General features: G+C 37.9%; 2 long non-coding RNA genes across 4 annotated transcripts in view; one reads left to right on the top strand and one right to left on the bottom strand.

Moving 5' to 3' along the window:
• The first annotated feature begins 2,855 nt into the window (after window positions 1-2,855).
• On the top strand, window positions 2,856-19,800 carry LOC124102391 (uncharacterized). 3 transcript variants are annotated; one of them, XR_006854861.2, is made up of 7 exons: window positions 2,856-3,029; window positions 13,782-13,869; window positions 15,588-15,780; window positions 17,659-17,715; window positions 18,066-18,278; window positions 18,412-18,510; window positions 19,570-19,800. It is a non-coding gene; the product is annotated as an uncharacterized LOC124102391 (long non-coding RNA). The 3 variants fall into 3 exon arrangements; XR_009228126.1 differs by lacking the exon at window positions 17,659-17,715; XR_006854862.1 differs by lacking the exon at window positions 15,588-15,780 and having other exon boundaries at window positions 2,857-3,029.
• A 5,401-nt stretch (window positions 19,801-25,201) lies between these two features.
• Window positions 25,202-27,304, bottom strand: part of LOC131424697 (uncharacterized) — a 110,268-nt gene continuing 108,165 nt past the window's right edge. Inside the window, exon 3 of the long non-coding RNA XR_009228125.1 lies at window positions 25,202-25,404. This is a non-coding gene — a long non-coding RNA (uncharacterized LOC131424697). The remainder of the gene's footprint in view (window positions 25,405-27,304) is intronic.

Below are 27,304 nucleotides of genomic sequence, written 5' to 3'. Positions count from 1 at the left end.
CTGGACTTGCTCATGTTTGTCCCAGGGAGATTCTTTGGCTATTGAGTATTCTTGTGATAACTGCCTCTGGGCATTAAAAATAACCAAGTGGTTTTAAAATCAAATATATACCTGCATAAAGAGAAAAGGAACAAATAGCACAAGATCAAGTCAAATACTGAACATCCCGTATAAATGGAATAGTTAGACAATGAAAACAAAGGATAAATATGATCATATCTACTTAGATCTTTAAATAAAATCTCAGGAGTTGGAAAGAATTTTATTAGCCATATAGAACAAATTCCCAAAGCAAGTTCCCTTCAACATCCTCTGTGTACAACTGCCCAGCATCTGCATCAAATCCAGCCAAGGAGTCTACTCTCTCACAAGACATCCCATTCCAATCTGGATCTATTTTAATTAAAATCCAATTGAAGTCAAATACCAAGTTAGAATTATTGCCTGTAATAGTCAACCTCTAAATAAAACATTAGCCGTTGCATAAGAAGAGGAGAAACACAAATGGGGAAAAGGTTGTAGGATGAGGAACAGAGCTCTAAAATGTTTATTTTCCCTTAGAATCACTTTAAAAGCAGCACATTCACATGTCCTCTGTGTGTCCCCACCTAAGAGGGACTGAGCTGATGTACTTCCATCCTGCACCTTCTGCTGTTAAAGATTGATGCAAATCTCTTCATAGCGATATGGTTTTTGATAAGGAATTTATTCTTTGAAGTTCCAACTAGTTGGTAAAAACTTACCTCGTATTTGAGTTCTAGTTATTCAAGTGTTATGAATAAGCAGGAAGTCTCATAATATCCTGGCTTCACCCAAATCCTGTTTGTGGGAAGACTGATGTAAATATTTGTGACAATTGCCAAACCAAAACCAATGATACCAGGAAGCATGATTTTCTAAATTGTATGGCAAATGATATGGTATCCAAATGACACCAGAAAATATCATTGTAAATCTAACTCTTAAAACAGAGTTTTGACCCAAGGTACTCTAGTTTAAAAACCCAGTCATTTCACCTCTAAACCTTGCACTGTTTCACACATGAGCTTTTGGGGGACTCCTCATATCTAAAACATAACAGGCACTTTAAAGTACTTTTATGTATCTTTAAAATCCAATACAGGATTTAAAAAAAAAAGGATAAGAACTTATCCAGGGATAAAATATAAGGAATTTGCTCGTATTAATTTAGATAATAATATTCCCCATATACCTTGAGTTTTCAGTGTAAATCAAGAAAGGCTATTGTCATATGCAGTGGGTTCATATGGTGCTCAAAAATGTTAATATTTTCCAGGATTGGAGAGAAAAACAAAAACAATTATGTGTTGAATACTCACTTCGAGCCAGGGATTGTGCTTAGAGCTCTACATATATCATCATATTTAAAGGACTAATACGGGTTGGGCTAACTCTGAAGCTGCTTTGTAAGTACTAGATAGTCAAAAAGCGATTAGTTTCTGTGGCACTATTTTACTCAGTTTTTGTTGTTGCTTTTTTTTTTTTTTTTACTGTGACCAAAAGACCTGGCAGGAACAAGGAAAGTTTATTTTGGGGCTCACAGTTCTAGAGGTCTCAGTCCACAGATGGCTGACTCCATTGCTTTGAGCCCAAGATGAGGCAAAATATCATGGCAGAAAGGTGGGAGGAAGAAAGCATCTCCAACATGGAACCAGGAATCAGAGAAAGAGTTCTGTTCACCAAGAACAAATTATATGTTCCAAAGGCACATCCCCCATGACCCACCTCCACCAGCCACACCCTACCTTCCTATAGTTATCACCTTGTTAATCCCTATTAGAGGATTAATGCACTAATTAGGTTAATATTCTCAAAACCCAGTCATTTCACCTCTAAACCTTGCATTTTTTCACACATGAGCTTTTGGGGGACTCCTCATATCTAAAACATAACAAGCACTTTAAATTTAAAGTACTTTTATATATATTTAAAATCCAACACAGGATTTTAAAAGGAGCATAGATACTGATAAAACTTAGAAGCTATTCAGTGAATTGTCTATCAGCAATCAAATATGGTGTCACAGAGCTAAAAATAGAGGCTAAGTTCTATTCTGTCTTCTACCTTTATTTATAAAATGAAAAAAAACTTAAGAGTTTTTGAGTTTCCTTCTTGCTTCGAAATCCCTACCCTGTAAGTCTTTGCCCAAGACTAAAAGGTAATCAGCTATACTGACTACTAGAATATTTAGAAAATAGTTTACCATTAATTCTAGGTTCATCTCTACCTTCAAATATTTAGAGATGGGTCCTACCTTTAGAAATTCCCTTTAATTCAACCAAGCGTGGCATTGTTGGAAGTGCTGTGGGAGTTTGAGATAAATAAGCTGAAGTTCCTAGAATCCTAAGTGTCCTTTGGAAAGATGAAGGAAAGAGACAATTCCAAATGGGAGGAATAGGGAAGTCATTAATGAGTCCAGTTAATGTGAGCAGCATACACAAGGCCTAATTTATAGAATGATGAATGAAAATAGCTGTTTACAGGGCTAAGTTATGCAGGCAAGCCCTATAAATTTTGGCAACTATAACAGAAAAGTACATCATACTGAGGAAGCTTCATTTATTTCCTCTACATTATTCTTCATGCCTATCTAAAGCTTAGCTGAGAGATGAGAGTCAAAACAATGTTTTGGTGTTTTTTAAAAATAAGAACATTTTTAAGAGTCAGTACTTTTATGAGTTATTTATTCACCAATTCACAACTCTTTATTGAATATAACTCTGGACATAATCCTTGCCCACATGGACTTTGTAATTTAATCAGAGGGCCACACATTTAAAAATTAATCACACAGTTAACTTGTGACTTCAGTGGCAGTTTTTTCTGTCACCCAAGCATCATTTCCCTGTCTCATATTTACCTTAAGTGATCAGTTGACCGCTGCTCCTTGAGCTGAGTGTTCCACTATGTGTCACAGTAAATGGCATACAATGGCTGCTATTTACTGAGGTCCCTCTGTAAAATTCTTCTTCCTCCAAGAGACACTGGGGAGGATGCAGGAACATGAGGTAGGTCTTGCCTCCCTTTCCTGACCCATCTCCTACCTTCTCCATACCTTCACTATAACTTTGTATGCCTATTAAGATGTCACTGACAAGTTAGGCAAAATAAAGGAAATCACAAAATATGAGGCTTAAATTAGCTTTTTCAGAGCTCATGGAGAGATTTCCCCCAAAGTGAAGGCCTCTATGAGGGAGTAATTCTGTTCTGAATCACATTCATCAGGACTCAACTAATCCTACCTTTACTCTGAGAGCACCATCTTCAAGGCTCCATCTACCTGTCAAGAAGAAAGCTTTTATTAATACCACAATGAGAAAACAGCAATAGCCCCCTCCTCCCAAAATAATGCATATAAAAAATGTGTTGCCTGTCTTGGTGGTGGCTGATGGAAAGAGGGCAGTTCTAGTCACTGCTTCTGCCCAGGGTCACCTTTGGGCATGCTCCTGTCTGAATCACTTGCATTGGTGTGGGGGTGGTATATCTTTCAAGACTAACTGTACACAGGAATACTGGAGATGGCAGGACTCTCCAAACAGTGGACCTACTCATAACATGCTAAACAGGGAGGCGGCAGATGGTTTCCTTATTGCTCTACTGGAACACTCCTGGTCTTCTTGTTTAGAAGTTTCTGGACAAAAAGGCAAGATAGTGCTTCAAGTGGTCAAGAGGGGCATCAGAGAAGGGTCAGCATTGGAAAGCAAAGGTCAAGAGTATTTTACTGGGAGTAAGAATCCAGGTGGGAAGTTCAATTAACCTCATGTCAGCTGTCTTCACAGAGTGACTGCTAAGTGCAGGTCCTGTGCTGCTGCCCTGGATCACAGCCAGGGAGAGCAACCAGTATGATAATAGAGCACACACTCCTTAATGGAGACATCTCCTAGGCACGTTGGGAAAGCCAACACGGAGCAGGTGAGCAGCTATCCATCCCAGAGAAGCCAGCCCCTGAACCAGGAAAGACAGGGCATCAGTCGGGAGACTGGCCATGAAGAAAACCTGACAAGTTTCCAGATACTTCCCCATCACAGTATTAGAGCTGTGTACTGGCTGGGAATACTCCCCCAGGGTTGAGCCCAGGAAGGGTGGTGTGGAGGGGCTGGGCAGCTCGTTCCTGATTCCTGCAGGGACTGGGGTGCCCTACCCGGAGATTCCAAACCCAGGGGTTGGTATGTCCTGTTTCTTTCTTGGCCTCTCTGCTGCCTCATACTTCATGAGCCCCTGAAAACTGGATCATGGAGGTAGGGCCCTGCAGCACCTAGGTCCCCCCTGGTGGCCCCCTCCCCTGGCCACATTCTCTGTGGCCCTGCCGGCTTTCTCCCAGCTTCACCTTTGTTTTCATAGTCTGTTCCTCCCTGGGCTTGTTTGTATAAGCAACCCTCTCTCCCCGCTTCCTGTGTCTCTGTCGTTTCCTCCCATTGCCACTCTACACGGTGGCAGTGAGGGCCATTGTTTTTCTTTCTAACCGCAATTCTAGTCCCTGAGAAGGGCAAGTAGGTGCGTGGAGGAAGGCAGGTCTGCAGGCCGGTTGACCAGCCTCTGGGGCACAGTGGACTGTGGGAGTTGTGTTTACTTGTCAGTTGGGAAGGAAGAAATTCAATATCAGGAGACAGCTTCTTGCCAATTAATCCTCAGACACTACCTAAACGAAGGCACGTTCCCAGGAGTTAAGGAAGACAGGCGAGGTCTCAAAGTACTGATAGCCATCTTCACAAAAGGAAGCTAGGTGCCATTCACTTTCTGATTTTTTTTTTTTTGACACTTCTTACTGCGTTTAAACTACCTGAAAAATTGATCCAGCCATATTTATTGGGGAATTAAACAGAAACCCCAAGCCAGGTGCAAAACACGCAGACATCTATTGAGAAATGAATTTTCTTATAGCTCTATTTGGTGCTCCAACCTATTATCCCTTTTGATCAGCCCCACAATCCACTCAACCTCCACTGTGGTGTAGGATAAACTACTTCATGTTTTCTTGGCAGCGCTTAAATTAGACAGGTTCTCACAGGAGTTAGGATCCTGGGTTTTCTGAGCGCAGGGAGAAGGCACTGAAAAAGCTGCTCACCTGGGGAAACAGAACGTGATGCCTTGTTATTTACAATGAAAGGCCAATGCCTGGTTTAAGCGCTGATTTCCAAATATAAATAAGAAGAACACCGTGGCCCCAAATAACATTGAAGGACAAAATGAATAAAACGTGGCTCAGTTATGCAACCCCAAGCTCTGCCTGTGCATAACCAACAAAGTGCACTGAGCAATCTTTGACATATGACTTCAGCTTGATTTTCCTAAGAGATGTATTGAAACACATTTGTTTTCTGAGCATCACCTAGCAGAAGTCTGTGGGTCTATTTTGGTAGCATTTGTCCCATAAAAAAACTTTCATGGTTTTTGCCAGCTCCTTTCATTACACTTTTCCTGCCAGTTATGACACTATGGGTCACTCATCAAAGAGATTTTGTTTATTTCAAGTTTTAAAGGGCAATGTGGTTACCAGGAACATGTAAACTTCCAGGTTTTTGTTAGAGCAGCAGAAAGTTATAAAACACTAACGTAATAGAAACATATCAAATTCCCTATTTCAAATGAAGTTGTGGTTTTCATTAAAGATTATAAGCATGCCTACTGCCACCCCCCTACTGCAAAGCTACTGATTTGGGGGCATGGCTTAAATATGAATCAGTCCCTATTTACCTTTAAAGAAAAGAACGAATCCTGCTATGTAGGGTTGGGAGCAAAGTCGAATTTGCAAAATCATTTACAAAGATGCCCCTCCACAGCACTAGCCCCGCTTAGACATTTATTTAAAAGAGTGAGGGATCCCTCCCTTTTTTAAATGAAGATTTCTTTTTTGAAAGAGGGTATTTTTCAAAGATTCTTATATTAGGAATTATTGCTCATTACTTGGGTTTTAAATGAACTCTAGAACATACTAAAGTATTTAAGGATGAAATGAAATGATTTTCTATTCAAAATCAGTAAAGGTGAGTTGGTAGAGGCTTATAATGGCTGGGAGTAGTGAGTGCAAGAGGGTTAATTATATTATCATGTCTACTTTGCATGTTTTGACAATTGAAAAATAATTTAAAAATTAAAAACAGTGAGAGGCAAAAATAAATGTGTTTTTCTTCATAGACAATTAACTATTATTACTTCTTCCTTTAGTTTCTCTAATCAAGTGAAACTTACCTAACATGGAATTGTCTTGTGGCTGAGATGAGAAGTGGTGTAATCTTTGGAAATACAAAATTCTGAGTTGGTATTTCATTTTTCAGCTAATCAAGAAAAGACATGCAAGTCACATAACTGCATACAAATAATTTATCATTATTAAAGCAGTTAATGAATCAATCTAAACAATTTCCTATTCAGACTTTCAACTTGGTCCTTCTTAGGCTAAGGGTAACTTCTTCCTTCAAAAGTATTCCTTGAAGATCTGTAGTGATAATATTTGGAGAATCACCAATTTTCATTATTTTATATATTTCTAGGTAAATTTATAGAGAAAACTAGAGAACTAACAGTATTGGTGAATAAATCCAGCAAATGTGCTTTTCCACCTCTGGCTCTACAACAAGTATCACACAAGTTTAGATGAGAGTGTTTCATATTTGCTTCATCAAGAAGGAGGAGCCCCTTGCTCGTGGCGATGGCACAAGCCTGTAATCCCAGCTGCTCAGGAGGCTGAGGCAGGAAGATTGTGAATTCAAAGCCAGCCTCAGCAAAAATGAGGTGCTAAGCAACTCAGTGAGACCCTGCCTCTAATAAAATATATTAAAATATAATAATAAAGGGCTAGGGATGTGGCTTAGTTGTTAAGCACCCCTGGGTTCAATCACTAGTACCAAAAAAAAAAAAAAAAAGCAACACTTTTAGGAAAGAATAAAAGACACATTTTATGTCCATCCTTGTTCCATGAAAATCTATGTTTTCTGGAACTATATCTAGGACTCCTATAGGTGTTCTTTCTTTGTGTCTCTGAGGAGTGTCTTGAGAATCAGGATGCACAATCCATATCACAATGTCTCCTTTCTAGAACATCTCATTTTCCTGTATTTATCTATTTTATCCAAATTGTACTTACATGCATGTAAGTAAAAAAATAATTAAATAATGAATATCTGAGATTATTTTCTCATTTTCAAAGTTTCCTGTGATGAGATCCTCAAAACTTACATTGCCAACAAGTAGACAGGGGCAGATGATCAGTTTCATTAGGAGATACAAATGAGGGGCAGATAACATAAATTGTTTTTTTTTTTTTTTTTTTTTTGGTGTGTGTGTGTGTATGTATGTGTGTTTTAAACAAAACATTTATGGTATTTAGAGTTCTTTCCCAGAGAGGATTCAAAAACCAGGCTTTGGCATGGCGAGGGGAAATACCTCACTTTAGTGAACACAATATTTATATTTCAGGCCATTCAAGAGACAGGCTGCCCACTAAACTGAGTTGAAATAGAAAAGAATCCTGCCTCTGTGTGGGTTAAATAAAGACCACAAGTTAACACACTCGGCCTCAAAGATTTAATGAGCCTCTCCCCAGACACTCATTCTACTTATCTGGAATCTTAATCCTAGTCTGCACCTTTTGATCAGGCCAAACTCCAGACCATGGGTTACTTATCGAAGGGGCTGGAATTTGCACTGTGCCCCATGCACCCATCTTACTGGCCACTTGTAGGCTGGATTATGGGACTAACACTTCAACACTCCACAAGTGGAGGCCTGGGAGTGGCACATGGTCTCCATCACAGGCGAGGTGCCACGAGTCAAGTGGGAGGTCAAGCAGAGCACACCAGGAAGCCTCTGGCAGCCTCTCACCGTCCCTAGCTCTGTTCAGAAACATCCTTCCTTATTACACAGCACCAGGGTTGTTGTTGTTCTTCTTCCTCCTCCTCCTCCTCCTCCTCCTCCTCCTCCTCCTCTTCTTCTTCTTCTTCTTCTTCTTCTTCTTCTTCTTCCTCTTCTTCCTCTTCTTCCTCTCCTTCTCCTTCTCCTTCTCCTTCTCCTTCTCCTTCTCCTTCTTTCTTATATAAGCATGGAACTCAGTTTCTGAGTTTTCCTCCTCCTCTGCATGTCTTTCCTGTTCTGGTGGTCTTGTCCTGTTGTCTCCTTGACTTCCCCTTTACTCCAGGAAGCAGCTCCCACCTGTGCTACAAGTCTCCAGACTCTTCTAATCTTCCAGTCTGCCTGGATTTCCTGTTATCAACAGCCAGGCTCCCAAGGTCTCCTTTTAGGGAAAGCAATAGCCTCTGGCCTTCAACCCATTCCCAAGGTAAGCAGGACATTACCAAGATGAATTAGCACTCTCAGATCCCAGTCTAATTTCCCATCAAATGTGTGTCTTAGCCCCTAATTCATTGCTGATTTATTTATTTTTTTTAACAAGTTCTCACTATGTTGCTCTCGCCAGTCTCAAACTTCAAACTAGGCTCAAGTGATCCCCCACTTCACTCAGCCTTCAGAATAGCTGGGACTATAGGCCCAGGCCATTGCAATTGACTGTAAGCTAAATTATACAACAGGCTGTACAAACCCCTTTTGTAGACCTCATCCCTCAATTCCCTTGTACTGGCAAAAGCAGAGATTCCCTGACTGCATACCCCACCTGCTGACCTTGCATAGTTTTCTCCTCTAAAATTTTCTTTCACCTTCCAGAGTATCAAAACTTTCTTTCCTTGCTCAGCATTTCTTCCCATTCTATACCAAATTTAACTGTCCTAGGGAAAACAAGTTTCAAATACTAATTAACAAAAAGTAATTAATAGACAAACAGGGCTAAGTGTGCACTACTTTCCAAAGGTATTTTCATAGTGACTTTACAAATATTTTTTAATATGAGAATCTCTATTATTATTATCACTATTATTTTGGCGATATTAGGGATTGAAACTAGGGTTGCTTCAACACTGTACTACATTCCCAATTTCTTATTTATTATTTTACTTTATTTTTATTTTTTGGTACCAAGGATTGAACTCAAGGACACTCGACCACTGAGCCACATCCCCAGCCCTATTTTGTATTTTATTTAGAGACAGGGTCTTACAGAGTTGCTTAGTGCCTCACTGTTGCTGAGGCTGGCTTTGAACCCTTGATCCTCTTGTCTTAGCCTCCCGAGCTGCTGAGATTGCCCCAATTTTTTATTTTTGAGATTGAGTCTAAGTTGTCCATGCTGACTTCAAACTTGTGATCCTCCTGCCTCAGCCTCCCAAGTAACTGGAATTATAGGCATGTGCCACTGTTCAGGGCCAGCACCAGGATTTTCAAGCACCCAGGGAAATAACTGACCCCAAAAAATTTTGTTTAAGGATAGGCTTTTCCTATTTCTGTTTTCATAGAACACAGCCAGTCACTGCTCCATTAGGCTGCTCTTGATTGGTTGTTTATTAACTTCCCCAAGTTCATCCATTGTCCATTTTAGCTTCATCAAGTTCGTCCATTGTCCATTTTAGCTGAAATTCACCCTCTTCTAGATCTAGGCAGTTGTCATTACTGCTGTCCCTCCTCACTGAGGATAACATTAGGATGCACTGGAAAGAACCTAGATTTTAGAGCCAAGCAGACTTGAGTTCCTGACTCAAATCCCCCACTTACTAACCTGACAACTTTGGCAAGTTGTTAATTTTTTGAGGTTTGTTTCCTCATCTGTAAAATGGAAATTTATCACCCTTCATTACAGATTGAATAAGACCACAGGTACAGTTGTTTCATACAGTAGTTATCTTTCAAGATACCTACCAGTAGTTCTTTGAATCATAGTTTCTTAACAAAATATAGTGTGACAGTTGTAGTAAATATGACTAACTTACTTGTTACTTAACTTCTTGTTTTTTGGTAATGATTACTTCAGTTTGTATCGCAGAATAGCAAGTCACAGTCTACCTATTTGCTTTAGGTGCTAGAAAACTCAGAAAGCTATTTGGAATTCATTTTTTTTTTTTTTACTTTTTATGGATTACTTAGTATTCCTATCCTGGGAAGCTTAAAAATGAGTGAAAAATGAAAAACTTGAATGTCAATACTATTTTTCCCATTGAGATCAAGAATTGTGTCCACATTCCGATTTTGAGTATAAAGGCTAGTCTCACTTTTAAATAGTAAAAACATTTAATTTTCGTACTCATCCATTGAGAATATTCACTATAAAATAAGGCTCACTCTAAAGAAGTCTTCCTAAGTAACAAATCTAAAATTTCCATCCTTCTTGACAATTCCAAAGGATCCAAAAATATTCATGAATGCTTAATCTAGCAAAATATTGTATTCTTATATATACTGGATTAAAGCACACATTAGGGGAAAATACCATTTATTGATTTCTCAAGTGAATCAGGAAGGGAAAATAAACTTGAATAAAACTGTCACAGTTTAGTCCACACAAGCAGGGTCTTGAGAAACATGGTCAATGTTTTGAATCCTTGGTCTTCTCCAAAACTCATGTGATGGAAAGTTAATCTCTAATGCAATGGTGTTGGGAGGTGGGCCTAATAGGAGATATTTGGGTCATTAATGCCACTATAAAAAGGGCTTCTAGCAGTGGGTTTTTTTTTTAGCACTCTTCTATCACATGAGGATAGAGAGTTCTCCTATTTGCTCTTCTGCTTCCTGCTTTCTGCAGATGATATATTGATCTTGGACTTCTCAATACATTTTTGCCTATTATAAATTATTTGGTTCCAGATATTTTTATCAAAGCACAAAATGGACTGAGAATGCATGGGTAGAAACAGACTAGACCAAGAAACATAAAATATAAGGTGGCCTGGGGTTGATGTATTGACATGAGTACACTCACCTAAGCTTAACACAGTGATTCTCAACCTTGGCAGCACATTGGAACCTCCTTTGAAAATTACTAATGATGCTAAGATCCATTCACAGAGAATCTGATTTCATTTTTCTGGAGTGTGATCAGAGCATCACAAAATTTTAAATTGCTCCAGATGTTTCTAATAACCCCTAAGGGTAAGGACTACTGCAGAACAGTTTCCTTACCTGGTTAAAGGAGCCAGTAAATGAGGCTAAAATACCACAACTGTCCTTGAAAGAACAAGGAGTCCAAAAGCTTAGAGAGATTGAATTGTTAGAATGGATCTATTATGTGCAACCTGTGTAACCACCTCTACTTTCTTTCCCACCTCTTCCCTGACTCAGAAAGATCCCACGAAGCTTCCCCAAATAAGAAATGCCCTGGTGAGAGAAAAATCATCATTCTTAGAAAGCTGTCCAGAGATGCATGGTTGTCTCTGTATCAGAGACAGGGGGACAAAGAATACTGCTATGGAATTGGCTCCTAATTTCAATGGCAATAATGGAATTGAGGTGTGGAGACTTGGAGGGAGTAATTACCATAATAGGCTGCAGAAACAGGGGACAGTGATCAGAATGTCAGACCTGCAGGAATCTGTAGTGGTGACTTGTACATCTCAGCGCTCTTTTTAGAACAGGAAAGATAAGCAGGTTTCCAGGGTTTGGGCTAATCCACGTGTATGGGAAAATTCCATATGTAACCCTTAGGAACCAGCTAGTTCATTTGGAGAAATGTATAGATACCTTCTCTCACCAGCAACCCTATCAGATATGCCAGAATCTGCAAAGAGCAAGCAGAGGGCATTGTTTGAAAAAAATCTCCAAGTGACACCGCTATGATCTTTTTCACCTCTTTCATATTGAGAGCAAGAGGGTTAAATGATTTTTATTTAGGGCCTTTTTATGTCTAAGAGTCCACAACCTTATGATAATACTAATCTGGTATCAATCAAAATCCATCAGTAATTTTTCTCTGATATCCAGGAAATACCAAATTATTTTCCCTGGCATTCAATCTCCTGTGCAATAGGACCTAATGCTATCATTCCCATCTCTTCTTTCGGTAGTCTTTCAGGTGCTCCTCAGCCATTGTCATTCATGACATGTGTGAAAAATGATATTTGTCTGACAATCTAGGGTGAGTGGTCAGAGATGACCACAGCTGAAGGTGGCTCCCCCAAAGGCTCTCACAGCCCCAGTACCTTTCAGGACATCACAAAGACTGTGGGTTTCAATGTCTCACATACCTGTTTCCATCCAGCCCACTCTTGTTTGCTTCACTCAGGAGAGTACTGCTGGTTGTGCAGTTCTGTGGACACACAGAAATCCTTCTGTCCATTCTTATCCATTTCTAGTTCTATAAAAAAAGCTTTACTCACTATCAGCTCAACATCTTTGCTTTCCCATTTCCTGTACCCTACTTCATGCCTCTCTGTCACATCCTCTGTTAAGCAGTGGGAACTCCAAGTCTTCCAAGAAGCCTTCCCCAACCAACTCACCCCATAGTGGGATTCCTAGTGTGTGTTCCCTGGAGAGTTCCCTTGATATTGAATGGCAACCTGTCTTGAATCACAACTACATTTAATATGACTTTACACATTACCAGGTCATGGCTCCAGGAACTCAACAGTTTTAAGGAGGCACTGCCAACATACTTTGGACATTGACAGGGAAAGAATTCATTGGAGTGAGAACAAGCCCAAGCAGAAGAGGGAATGGCAGATGCCAAGAACTAGTGCAGAAGACTTTTCTGCAAACTACCTTAAGGCATTCCTGGGGATTTCCACACCGTCAGCAACAGCTTCTGACATGCAGCAGTGGTTGTGACATTTCCAGCCCAAAGTGGGATTGTTTGGGAAGCATGATCTATTAGTCTGTTTTCTGTCACTATAACTGAAAACTATAAACTGGGTGATTTAAAAAGAAGAGGGGTTTATTTAGCTCACAGTTCTGGAAGTACAAGTGTATAAAATAAGTAAGAAATAAGTGCCTGTCTCTGGCATTTGCTTTGCATCTGGCGAGGGCCTTTTTTCTGGGTCAAAACACAACAGAAAACATCACAATGTGAGATAGCACATGTGCTGGCTTGGCTCTCATTCTCTTCCTCTTCTTATAAAGCCACACATGCAATCATAGGGCTCCACCCTTATGACTTCATCTATTCCAATTTACCTCCTAAAGGCCCCAATTCCAGATATTTTAGTTAGATTAAGTTTCCTTCTTCTTAATATCCCACAATGGGGATTAAATGTCAACATGAGTTTTGGTGGAAACATCTAAATCATAGCACATGGTTTTGAGCTTCTCGAAATGAGAAAGCCATATCTCTTAGATCTTCAAGAGTATGTGCACAATGAATCTATAAAAAACTCACTAGATATTGCATAAGCTTAATTTAAATGAACCTGGGAGAGAGCTTATGTTAATTAACATTTCTAGTACACAAAGAAACAAAAGATATGACTAAATTAAACAAAAGAAAGAAGTTTGTGAAAAAAAAAAAAGAAGAAGAAGAAGAAGAAAGAAAGTAAAAACTGGAAAGTGCAAGTCCTTGAAGGGAAGGATAAATAGCCAGGCCTCAAGAGGGCAAAAGCTAGGAGCTGGTAGAATCCTTTGGCCACTGTTGCAACTAGCTCTCAGCACCTGGATAGCCAGCCACACAAGATCCCAATTCCCAGGAGACAGTCTCTCCGCTCTAACCTGGTGAGGTAGAGGAGGGCTAAAGTCACATGGATGGGGGATACTGCATGTCCCCAATGTAGAGATGAGGAACAGAAAAAAAAGGAGTAATTGCCTACCATGATGTTCAAGAACTCTATTTGATGAACTCTGTGATTCACTAATATTGCATCTTACTTTTTAGTTTGCAAAACAATTTATAGACATTTATCTAATCTAATTTTATTTTCAAATGTGTAAGCTAGATTTTGTTTATGTTCTCCTTTCAGACATGAGGAAGCTGAGTCTCAGAAAAGACCCACTTGGCACAAGAACTGAAATGCTATTCTTCTGAGTATCAACTCCAAGTTTGTTTTGGTCAGCTTTTTCGCTGCTGTGACTAAAGGACCCAACCAGCACAATTGTAGAGGAGGAAAAGTTTATTTGAGTGCCGCAGTCCGGGGGGGGGGGGGGGGACGAATAACTTGTGTACTTTGATACAGCAGGAGCAGGAGCCGTTTATTGTAGGACAGGAGCAGTATTTATACATTCCACACAGCTTATCTAATTAGCATAAACTAGATACATCAGTCAACCAATAAGGAATCTCCACACTTAATGGCTCTCTGGCGTTACTTCACAAACCACTCCCTCTGGCATTTTGCCAGGCGCCATCCAGACTTGTTTACAGACTCTAACATTTGAGGGCTCATGGTTTCAGAGGTCTTCATCCATACAAGGTCAGCTCCATTCCTCAGGGCTCAAAGTGAGGTTGAACATAATGGCAGGAGAGGATGGTAGAGGACAGCTGCTCACATCATGGTGACCAGGAGGCAGAGAGAGACTCCACTTGCCAAAATACAAATATATACCCAAAGCCATGCCCCAATTCCCACCTCTTCCAGCCACACCCTACCACCTCAGTTAATCCCACCAGGGATTAATTTACCAATTAGACTAATGCTATAACCCAATCATTTTCCTCCAAACCTTCTTGAATTGTCTCATGTGAGGTTTTTGGAGACACCTCACATCCAAACCATAACAAAGTTCTCTCCATTATGTAATACTACTCTCTTTAAAATGAAAATATTTTAAAAACATAACATTTTGGTCTCAGGTCTGGATCAATCTGGATTAAATGTATATAATATTTTCCAAAAATATGTATGTTTTATAATAAAATGAGCAAGAAATGAGTACGATCCTACTTCTAGCTCCGTTATTTGCTAGATTTTACTTATGTTAAGTTCAATACATTTATTTAAGCACATAGGAATGTGTCCTAGATATTAGGGAATTTTATAAATATATCCATCTCAGTCTTCGTACTCACATAATTCAAATTAAGTTATCTAAGTAAACAGAAGCAGATGTCTAAATAAATAAATGCAACAGGGATATTTTATATTTAAAATGTAAAATGCAATTACATTTTAATTGCATATTATTTATATTGCCTAGACATCAAGCCTCTTTGGGTCAGGGATCCTGTATTTTTTGTATTCCCAGCCCTAAGTACAATGTCTGGGACAGAGTAGATTCTTGATAAATATTTATGGAATGAGAAAATTAATGAAAAAAAAACAAATGTACAATGGAGATAGCTGAAGGAGGGATTACTTTCAATTTGCTTTGTTAAGAAAAGTTACATTTTATCAAAGGTATAGTGAGTTTTTAGAAAATCGACTTTAAAAAATTATTTGCATAACTATACTGAATATGTAAGGTAAATTCCTTATCATATTTGTGTCTGGAAACACCTCAGCATGATTAGAAGGACACATTTTGTCCCAGAGAGAGTGCTTTTGCATTGTTTTATTGAAGAAACAAAAAAAGGAGATAATCCCTTTCTAACAAAAAGATACTCTAAAAAATATGCCTGATTTAATTCCTTGAAGACCTGGTTCAAATCTCCCCTCAACTCCTTCATTTAAATCTGACCCCACTCTGAAAACTTCCACTGTATTAACTCAGTTGACTGTACCATGGATATTGCCCATGTAGGCCAGTTTTACCATTTTTAATCATGTAATTTACAGTCACTTTTTCTTTTTTTTTTTTTTAATTTTTTTTTTTTAATATTTATTTTTTAGTTTTCGGCGGACACAACATCTTTGTTTGTATGTGGTGCTGAGGATCGAACCCGGGCCGCACGCTTGCCAGGCGAGCGCGCTACCACTTGAGCCACATCCCCAGCCCTACAGTCACTTTTTCATCCAAAAATTTAGCAAGTGTAGAGTCAGCTACTGGGCTTACTGTATTTTGGAATCCATATCCAACTCAAAGGTAAACAGCCTCTATCATTTCTCTCCAGGCTCATTCCTTCCCCACTGGAACAAACACATTGTTCATCAGACATTCAATAAAATGCCTGCCATCTGACACACTGAACTGAAAGTACTTCCTCTCCCAGAGGAATTTAGTTACAGGGACAGCTGTTGACTTAGTTGGAGCCTAATGTAGACCCAAGTGATTTATTCACTTGAATACGGTTATACAAAGTACCAATGGAACAAAACCTAAGGAAGATACAGAAGCAAGGGAAAGTCACTTGGAATGCTCTGCCATCGGGTATCAGATCACCAGCAGTAAAGAGAATTCTCAAAATACCTGAATTTGAAAAGCCAGAGAGTTCTTGCAAGTTTTGGATACATGCTGCCAAGCTGCTGTTTTGGATATACTTTGAAGGAAAACATCTTTGGCAGCTGATTTAAATGTTTGTTCTTCAATTCAGAGTTCATATTTGATCTAAGGCCATGTTGAAATATGTATCCTTAATTGCAAACAAAGCTGTTAAAACACCCAGAATGGCCATAGGGACGTAGTCTTCAGAAGCAGGTCCAAAGGCTCATCTACAGGCAAAGCCCTGTGGCCACTTTGCAAAACCTTTAAAGCGTCAACTTCAACTCAAAACACATGGCAGCTTGGGGTATGAAAAGGAGGCTTTCACTTCCTGGAGGGAAGCCAGGCTTCTATTGGTAACACTGGGAAGTTCCGCCTGGGGAGAGATGTGTGGGGAAGGCACAGTGGCCTGTGTGAAACACATTGGTGGTCTGTCTCTTTTCTCATGGCTCCATGTATTCATGGTGGAAATTGTCCTTGCAGTTGGCATGAGCTGATATTTTATGTTGCCTAAAGACATTTAGAAACGGTTTCACCCACATCATTCAGACCTACACCCCTTTTGTGGGAGTCTGTTAGGGGCCAAGTAAGATCCACTAATTAAGTAAATACTAATAAAAATTTAATTCCTTAAGTGAATAGAACTTGCATCCACAACACTGTAAGTCTTAGATTATCCATAAAGATGAGAGAATGCAGTGTTCTAATTGGTTTACGTAAGATTTATATCCACTCCATAATAGACCACCAATTTTTTAAAAAATTAAATGACAATATACTCACCTCATATTAAATACCATACTGAGCAAAACCATTCCTGATTCAGGAGGCGCCTCAGAGTGTAAAGTGCCTCAGGGTCACCATTAAACATGCCGTTTTAAAGAGCTGTAGAAGAATAAACTCACTCCCCACAGACCCACCCTGGGATGTTCGCTTTTAAACAAATTCTTCGCATTAACTCAGTTACTTGTGATTTATTTCTTTCTCATAAAATGGAGCTCAGTGCATGAAAAAAGAAATCCTATTGGTTTGAATGTGGGAATCTGGATGTGGGAACTCAGATTCCCATATCCAAATATAACCAGCTTTTATCTATACATATTTTTGCATAGTTGAAATGACACTGCACAGAAAAACTATGTTCTTCTTACACTTAATTCTCATGATTGTTTTTACACAGCCTGAAACTCCTTTACTAACAAATTGTAATTGCTACATATTATCTTGAATACATTAATTGTAATATACTTGACCACTTTATATTTTTGAACATTTATTTTAAATTTTCTGCCAATTATCTCTAATAAATATTGTTGTGGTAATTAGGATATTAATCTTTGTCTGATCATTTCCTTAAATTGACTCCTTAGAAATGATTTATGACCAGTGTTTCTGAGATTTCTCTCTCTCTACCTCTCTATGTATTCGAATTATCCATGGGTTTGCCAATTTGTCATCAGCAGTACTTTTATGTGTTCATTTTACTCCCCAAAAGCACTGAAAGTTCATTTTATTACTTTTTTTCTTCATTTGAACTTTCAGTCGTACCTCTCACAGCTCTCCTGGATGGTTGTCTCACTCAACTTATGTGGTTGCCTGGTAAGTTCTTCTGAATGCAAACATTTAAAAAAACAAAAGTAAACAAACAAAAAGATATTATAAATATTCACATGTTCTGAGACTAAAGCTTCTTTACACAATTCTATATGATTTGGGAAGAAGGTTTTTATATAGATGGAACACACAATCTCCTGATTATCCTCTAAGTTTAAAACAAGTGGAGACCTGTTACGTATGCTTCATATTTTCTATAGAAGGGATATATAAAAATATATCTGAAAATCCACATTCCTTTTCAGATTATTATATTCAAATATGGTAAGATGAAAAGAGATGAAAAGTTTAGGGGAAAGTTTTAAGTATATATGTTTTCTATTTTCTTTGACCAGGTATCTCAATGAAGGGAAACTATGTTGAAACTGAAGAGGACATGGCTATCTATGTAGCTTCTTTGTTCCCTTCTGGATTTCCAAGTTTCCTAAATGGGACAGGGCTTCCAGGAAAAGCAACAAAGAAGATCTGAAAGCAGATGGTGGTAATGGTTGCACAGCAATGAAAATATGTTAACACCACAGAATGTACACTTAAAATTGGTTCCAATGGTAATTTTTATGTTATGTATTTTTTTGCCCCTCTTTCCCCCCAAAAGAGCAATAGAGCTTTCATTTTCTTTCCTATTCTTGGCCTCTTTGAGCCTCCTGCTGTCTGTTAACAACCCATATAATTCCACCCCAGCTCCACAGCTCAATGGCTGCTGGCGGGAGGGAGGAGAAGACTTCTACTTATCCAAGAAAGCTAATGGACTCAGAGCCCTTCTTTCAAATTAGCAGCTAGGTGAGTATATCCACGAACATAAATATATTTGAAAAAGAGAATATCAAAAGAATTGAGGCTGCTGCTACATTATCATTGATGACTGGGAGATAAGGGTGAGGATTGCCATTGGAGCCCCGTCTGTAGGTGAAGTCACTTCACTTTGAATGTGCCTTGCATTCCATAATGGCGAATTTCTGGAAGCCTAATACGTAATTGAAATTAATAAAATGAATCATCAAGAAATTTTGAAATATAAAATATGTTATTAACTGTGGTCACCATGGATATTTAAGTTAGCTGGACTAAATCTTTCTATAATGTATACATAGATCAAAACATTACATTGTACAGCACTAATATGAATAGTCAATTAAAAATAAAATAAATGACTCATTTTCACAGAAATAAAAAAAAAACAGTGATTATATTTTCTATTATATAAATAAAACAAATGGTATGAAAGAGGCTACAATTTAGAATTAAGTTTTTAATTAATTGATTACTCATTTTCTTGCTGTACTGGGGATTGAACAGAGGGGTGCTCTAACACTGAACTGCATCCCTAGTCCTTTTTATTTTTTATTTTGAGACAGGGTCTTGATAAGCTGTCCAGGATGGACTGCAATATGTGATCCTCCTGCCTCAGCCTCCCAAGTTACTGGGATTGCAAGTGTGCATCACAATGCCTGGTTTAGAACCCATTTTTTAGTGATATCTTTTAAACATAAAACCAGGCTTTTATTTATATATTTAATGCCCATCTTCCCTTCTACCCTCAAGAAGCTTTTAAGCTCAATTTACTTCTTGGCAGGAATTAAATGAAAATACAAGCAAGCAGATGTAAATAAAATGTTACAATAATTATAAGAATGTGTTAAAAATTAAGGAAAACATTTTAAGTATATGAAAAATTAAAAAATAAAGACAGTGAAAAAAATGTTTGCTTTTTTCCTTTCTCTTTTGTCTTTTTTTTTTAAAGATCAGAATAGCCAAGATGTGTTGAGCACTTTCTCTAAGGCAGGCACTATTCTGTGAGCTAGCTTGTATTAACTCTATACTTCTCACTTGGCCCTGCAGGTGTGACACCACTACTGTTCCATCTTACAGATGAAGAGACTGAAATCCAGAGAGTTTAGTGTTTGCCAAGGTTTGCAATTAGTTGCAATGCTCCTACTTGCTCCACTCTATTGCTTTTCCAGACTGCATCTAGAACTTTACTCTGTATTTAAGTTGACCGGAACCTGAAGGAGAAAAAAAAGATGTAGCTGAATTTGAACTATAAATAAAAGCATTTGCTGGATTTTGCAAGCCAATGACCTTAGTTCATATCTAAAGAAAATTTTAAAGAGAACTAGTTTATTTTCTTTTGACTCCCAAGTCTGGGTAGTTAACTAGAGATGTGTCTCCAGATTTTCCTCGTGGTTCAGATTGTTTCCTAGAGGAGTCGGTTGAAGCCCGATGGAGGGACAGTGAAGGAAATCTCTTGGCACTGCTGGGTCCAGTGACACCTCCCCCAGGGCTGCTGGGGACATGTTGACTTTTCCATCAGAATAGGCGCTGCTGGGATGACAGTGGGGAAAGTCTGATGTATAATCCGGGACTCCTCCTTCTCAGACTCCGATCATGAGAAAGGGCGAGCCCTTTACAGGCCTCTGCTTCTTCTTTAGCGATGGCCTTTGTTCTTTGTCCCACACTAGCCCCAGCAATCCTGTTCCTGGTAGAGACTTAGGGAGGACACAGGCAGGTCTTTAAACTCCTACTCACTGAAGTCAAGAAAGACAAGCCTGAAAGTGAAGGAGAGGGAGACCCTTCTGCAAATGTTTGGAGGCTGAGCTCACATCTGGCTGGGGAGTGGGGTGGGGGTTGATAACCTATCAGTGCTCTGCACTGCTCAGTTCAACCAGGGAGCAGGGGAAAGCAGCCAGTATCAGCTCCCCTCACCTTGGACGGAAAGGCACTGATGATCATATCCTCCACAAAGCTGGTGACTCAAGGGTTGCCAATAGTGACCAACTTATTTACTTCTTCTCTGAGTTTCCATCCTTAGGACTGCTTCCACATCCATAAAACAAAGCATCTTTATGCTCTATTTATTTCTGAAAAAACGTTCTGTGCTAATATGGAAAGTATGACTCCAGTGTGGACAGAATATGGCCAACTGCTACAGATTGCCGTTCTTTCCCCGTGGGAAGAGAATTGGGAGTAGATGGCACACAGCTGGAGACCCCCTTAAACACTGGAGGCCCCCAGTCCTCAACTTCTCTGTGTGACCAGAAACAAAACATTACACTTCCAGAGCTATAGGTTCTCATCTGGAAAATGGAATAACACTCCTAGGTCTGTTCTTTTCCCTGGCTGGTGCAAAAAGAAATGAAACAAGGTAAATAACACTATAAATAAAAGTGCTATGGAAATGGAAATGGACTTTCTTGGTAATAAGATAGTACCACCTTACTAAGATGATAAAGAGGAGTTCGGCCTATAACCAAACTAGAAAATGACTTCTCAGGGTGTTTCTAAATCTCATGTTCAGTGGCTTAGCAAATAAAGATAAATTATGCTATTGAATGCAGTAGACATTCACCCTCCATGAACCCCAGTACACATGTTTATATGTTTCATTTGGAAACTCATCACATGATGCTTAATGGAGTCATGCATTGCCATTTGTCTCTCTTATGTCTTTTTTTTTTTTTTTTTTTGTGGGAGGGTACCAGGAATTGAACTCAGGGGCACTGAGCCACTGAACCGCATCCCCAGCCCTATTTTGTATTTTATTTAGAGACAGGGTCTCACTGAGTTGCTTAGTGCCTTGCTTTTGCTGAAGCTGGCTTTGAACTCGCCATCCCCCTGCCTCAGCTCCAGAGCCACTGGAATTACAGTGTGCCATCATGCCTGGCTTTTATGTTATTTTAATGCATTCAAATATATATTTTATCTCTTCAACTAGACTGTGAATCCCTTTAAGACTATTTAATGTTCTTGTTGTGCGTATTAAATGAGAAAATGTGCTAGCATAATATGTAGCACAGAATAAGTACTCCATAAACAAAAGTCTTTATTTTCTTTCAGAGGACTTAACATGGACTTGAGTCTGGAGTATATTTAACAAGTTATCAACCTACCAATTCCAGTAAGAAATATCACACTGTGAAATATTGTTTGAAGATTCCCTGGAACAATAATCATATAGGACTTAAAAAGAGTCCTTCATGTCCTGTATCAAATGACATCCCCAATTGACAACATTATTTAGGATTCAAGAGTGGGGCCGTGATAATTGACAGAGGCTTTGGTATTAGAAAGTTTAGTTGAATGTCTTCTCCAACTCTTACTACACATATGGCCTTGGCCAAATTACATTACTCTTTCAACCCCAAAATGAGAATGATAATATCTACTTCAGGGATATGGAAAGAACTGAAGGGATCAATGTATGTGAAGAAGTGGCAGACAGCTAAGTAATAGTAGTTACTGCTATTTTTAGGAGCCCAACAATTTAGTATGTAGGACTGAATAGTCTACTATACTAGAAAGATACACATGTCCACAAAATTTCTTATCCTGCCAAGCCAATCTTCACACTTTAAGAATTAAGTATAGGGACTGGGGATATAGCTCAGCTGCTAGAGTGCTTGCCTCACATGCATAGGGCCTTGGATTTAATCCCTAGCACCACAAAAAATAAATAAATAAAGTTGCTGGTAATGGGTAAAAACCTTGAAATTGCTTTAAGTAAAAAACAAAATATTCATTAAATAATTTTTTAAAAAAAGAATTAAGTAGAAATGATAGCACATGTATCAACATATTTAATGCATATATTTCCTAGAAAAAATGTTTAAAATTCTAGAAAATGTATGTTTGGTTGTTAAGAAGCATACCTTTTCAGGCTTAAACTAAGATTGGATTAATGACTCAGAGAAATGAAAATGAAAACCACGATGAGATACCATGTCATATTCACTGGAAAGACCGTAATCAAACAAAGAAGCTTTAGTGAATATGTAGAGGAATTTGGAATCATCACATACAACTGATGGGAATGTAAAATGGTTCAACAATTTTTGAAAACAGTCTGGCAAAAGTTTGAGTAACCATTAGATTAATTATATGACCCAACAATTCCATTTTAGGGATATACTCAAGATAAATGGAAACATGTTCACATAAAACTTATACACAACATTCATAGCAGCATTGTTGATAACATTACCAAAGTGGAGATCACACAAATATCTGCCTACTAATGAAAGGTTAGATGAAAAGTCATATATCCATACAATGAATATTATTCAGCTGAGAAAAGGAATGAGGTATTGATAAATGCTACAGCATGGATGAACCTTGGGAATATGTCAAGTGAAAGAAGTTGATGACAAAACGTACATATTGTATAATGCCATTTTAATGAAAATGCACAAAACATCAAACTCATAGACAAAATAAGTTACTGGATGTCTAGGCTACAAGGTCTGGGGAAAGGTTGAGAGTGATTGCTAATGAGTAGAGTGTTTCTTTTTGGAGTGATGGAAATGTGGTGTTCGAACTCTATGAATATACTGAAGACCATTGAATTCTACATTTTAAATGAATCAGTTGTATGGTATGTGAATCATATCTCAATAATACTATTTTCAAAAAGATTTGATTAGTAATAATAGCTAGAAAGAACTAATTTGTTCACAAAAAGACAAAAACAGCCCAACAAAAATATCACTTAGAAAACCAGGAAAGATTATTTGAAGGGTTCTTTAAAGATATAAATACATCACTAAAATATAACTATTTGTCAATTGAATTTTTAAATGTGTTACAATATACTCAGAAAACTTTAGTTTTTGCATCCACGATGTTATTGAAATATTTTCTTATGATTGGCAACATGCCAAATTTTAGAAAATATACTTAAGCTAGAAAATCTAAGAAATATAATGAGCTCTCAAAAAAAGTGTCTTGTTATATAAGTCTTTGTCAAGAGAAATAGATGTATTTTACTTGAAATTAAAATATCTCTAAGATTCACATTTATTTCACGCAGAGTGCCCTTGTTCAACCTTTTCTCTTTTAAATTTGACCTCACATGGTAGAACACTGGCCTCCACATACTCCAGGCCCTGGGTTTAATCCTCACTCAGTACACAAAAGAGAAAAAAAATATGACCTGACATAATTTTATAGAATGTGACATACATACCTCGTAATACCTCATACTGTCAGGATTTGGTTCCAGTCTTATCTTTATAAAAATGTCCTTTAGGTCTGGGGCTGTGGCTCAGTGGTAGAGTACTTGCCTAACCCATGTGTGGCACTGGGTTTGAGCCTCAGCACCACATAATAAACAAACAAACCAATAAAATAAAGTTATTGTGTCCACCTACAACTTAAAATATAGTTTAAAAAGTCTTTTAAAAATATGACTATAAAATATTTAACAGCAGTAAAAAGTACATTTAAAAATATTTAAAGTTGAAGATAGATTTTAAATTAAACTAATTTTCAAAACAAAGATCACTAACAATAACCAAAGAAAGCTTCAAATTTTAAGATCTTGCCAAATGCAATACTGGTTTGAATGATCAAAAATTATTAGTTTCAAACACTTTCAGATTTCTTCTGCCCATCTCTTGTTCACCTTGTGGTATTCTAAAAAACAAATTAGAGGAAATAAATCATTTGTGCAAAGAATCTCGATTGATATTAAGAAGTATGTGTGTCATTCTCTCATTTCACAAAATGTCAAAGAAATTAATTTTTAACAATTTTTTGAGAATCATGTGATTTGAACACAATATTTATGCATTAAGTGTGTTTCATTTTTTTCAATTTATTTAGAAGCTGGGTTCGTGTGAGGGAGAAACCATGTTTAACTTTCATAAATGTTGCTAATTCTTATTTTCGATTAAGGACCATGGATCAAAGTGAATCAGCTAGTATGGATTTACATGGAGCGTTAGGAAACAGTTTGACTTTCAAAGAAGTGATACTTTATCAATTTAATCACAAAGTTTCCCTGGGGTCAACGAAGAGAGGAATTTTTGTTTTTCTTCCCACACAATAACTTGGTATACTTAAAAGTATTTGTGTAGGGCTGGGGATATGGCTCAAGCGGTAATACGCTCGCCTGGCATGCGTGCGGGGGCCCGGGTTCGATCCTCAGCACCACATACAAACAAAGATGTGTCCGCCGAAAAAACTAAAAATAAATATTAAAAAAAATTCTCTCTCTCTCTCTCCTCTCTCTTTTAAAAAAAAAAGTATTTGTGTAGGCAGAGTGGCACAGAACTCTGGAATTAATTCTGATTTTAAAAGGCAACATCTTCAGCAGCTTTCATTTCTAAGTGTTGATTAGAAGCCATTTTAATGTTTCAATTTAATTGAAGCTGAGCACTTATAAGGTGATGATGATGATGGGAAACATAAAAATATATTAGAAATAACTCAATTTCAAATTACTTGAATATAATGAAAATGCATTGACAATAAATAACATATTTTAAAATTACTATAATGCTATCCATACATCTTTTTAAGTCAAAAATCAACTTCTCAAAAATCTAACTGAAGCCTCCTTTTATACGTACCATCAAGAGAAACCAAATTGAAGTTCTTGAGTTATTTAAATAAAGTGACTTATAAATACCAAATGGAAATAAATTGAGAGTAGCTGCATTTATTTTAAGTACATAGAAAGCCCATAATTGTATATTAAATTTTCTCTAACAATAAAATATATGCCAGAGGCCAAGCAACATCATTGGAATGAATTCCTTTAATGGATGTACAGGTCTTGATGACAGTTATTTTCCAGGTCTAGGGTCTCACAATCACAACTCTGAAAGATTTTCTCCATGAAGTGTTTGAAGAAGTGGTAGACGTGTCGCTGATCCCTGAGGTCCATTCTTGGTCTCCCTTAAGGCAGAGGTGGGGCAAACAGGAGAGAAGAAAAGGTAATTCTGATAAGGAAATCTGAACCAAATGTTGTTGCATGCTAGAAATGATTAGATGCCCTTGTCATGAAGCTGTTACAGAGATCCAGGGGAAAGAGGTCAAGTGCAGGCACATGAGGTAAAAAAAAAAAAAAAAAATATGTTATATAGCAGAGGGAAAATGAGCCATTAGTCTAATCCTAAATCCCCTTTCCTTTTCCTTATTAAATATCCTTTGGCCTAGTGAAGGGAAGAATGGAGGTGGGTCTTGTTGCTATTTATTAACACCTATCAAGTTTAGGTTCACAATGTGGTTGTAATTAAAATAAAAACTTTAGCAAGAACATTCTGTTCCTTTCTTTTGAGAATTTTCAGATCATGGGGTTGAGGCTCTGCAATTAACCAGGCCCTCCTTATGCAATGCTTGCTTTTAAATGTCTACATCTCAACTGGGAGCAGGGGTGCGCACCTGCAATTTCAGAATCACAAGTTAGAGAACAGCCTGAACAACTTAGTGAGAATCTGCATCAAAATAAAATTTTAAAAGGGCTGGGGATGTAGCTCTGTGGCAGAGCACTTGCCTTGTATGAATGGAGGCTCTGAGTTCAATCACCAGTATCCTAAATAATAAATAATTAAAATAGAATGTTTAGGTCTTATGAGCACAGTAACTTTTTGGTGGGATACGTGACTTACACATTCATTCAGTTACTCGATATTAAGTACTTGCTAAATTCTAGAACTTCTTGTAGACAGTAAACAAATAAACAAAAATTTTTGCTGTCCCAGAGTTTATATTTTGTAGAAAAGACAGGCCTTGAAGTAAATCTGGTATCATGTTTCATTGATGTTTAATAAATATTTTTTTCACATTTTTTAAAAAGATATTTATTTATTCTAATTAGGTATATGTGACAGCAGAATGCATTTTGATCCATTGTACAAAATTGCAGCACAAATTTCATTTCTCTCATGTACAAGATGTAGCTTTGCACCATATGTGCAGTCACACATGTACCTAGGGTAACGATGTTCATCTCATTTCACCATCTTTCCTGCCCCCATGCCTCCTTCCCTCTCCTCCCCGCCCTTTGCTCAATCACAGTTCTTTCATTTTTCCCATCCCCCCCATCATAGATCATCATCCACTTATCAGAGACAACATTCAGTCTTTGGTTTTTTGGGATTGGCTTACTTCACTTAGCATGATATTCTCCAACTCTATCTATTTACCTGCAAATTCCATAATTTTATTCTCTTTTAATTCTGAGTAGTATTCCATTGTGTATATATACCAGTTTCTTTAACCATTCATCTATTGAAGGGCACCTAGGTTGGTTCCATTGTTTAGCTATTGTGAATTGAGCTGCTGTAAACATTGATGTGGCTGTGTTATTATAATATGCTGTTTTTAAGTCCTTTGGGTACAGACCAAGGAGAGGAATAGCTGGGTAAAATGGTGGTTCCATTCCAAGTTTTCTAAGGAATCTCCAATATTTGTATGTATTTTAAAATTGATGGTAATATTTCACTTGACATATATTCTTTATGGTGGTTCATAAACTACCAATAAACTTCAGTGATAACACTTAGGATTCAATTAAATGCAGTAGAATATTAGAAGGTAATATGTGCTTTCAGAGAGAAAGATTAGAGAGTGGAATATTGCAATTTTTAATAGTTGGGTCAGGGAGAGCATCACTGAGAATGTGTCATTTGAGCCCGGACTTGAAAGAGGAAGAAGCAAGCCACATGAAGCATTCCAGGCTACAGAAATCACATGCAAATTCCGAAAGAGGTGGACGCCAGTTCATGTTGTGAAAACTACAAGAGCAGCGTAGGTGCAGCTAAATGGGAGTGAGAGTAGTAGTAAGGATGAAATC

The sequence above is a fragment of the Marmota monax genome, unplaced genomic scaffold (genome assembly GCF_021218885.2).
Source record: "Marmota monax isolate L192 unplaced genomic scaffold, Marmota_monax_Labrador192_F-V1.1 WCK01_AAM20220418_F8-fsc00198, whole genome shotgun sequence".
Taxonomy (NCBI): domain Eukaryota; kingdom Metazoa; phylum Chordata; class Mammalia; order Rodentia; family Sciuridae; genus Marmota; species Marmota monax.
Note: the sequence above shows the minus strand (reverse complement) of the source record. Positions and strands in the feature narration are given on the sequence as shown.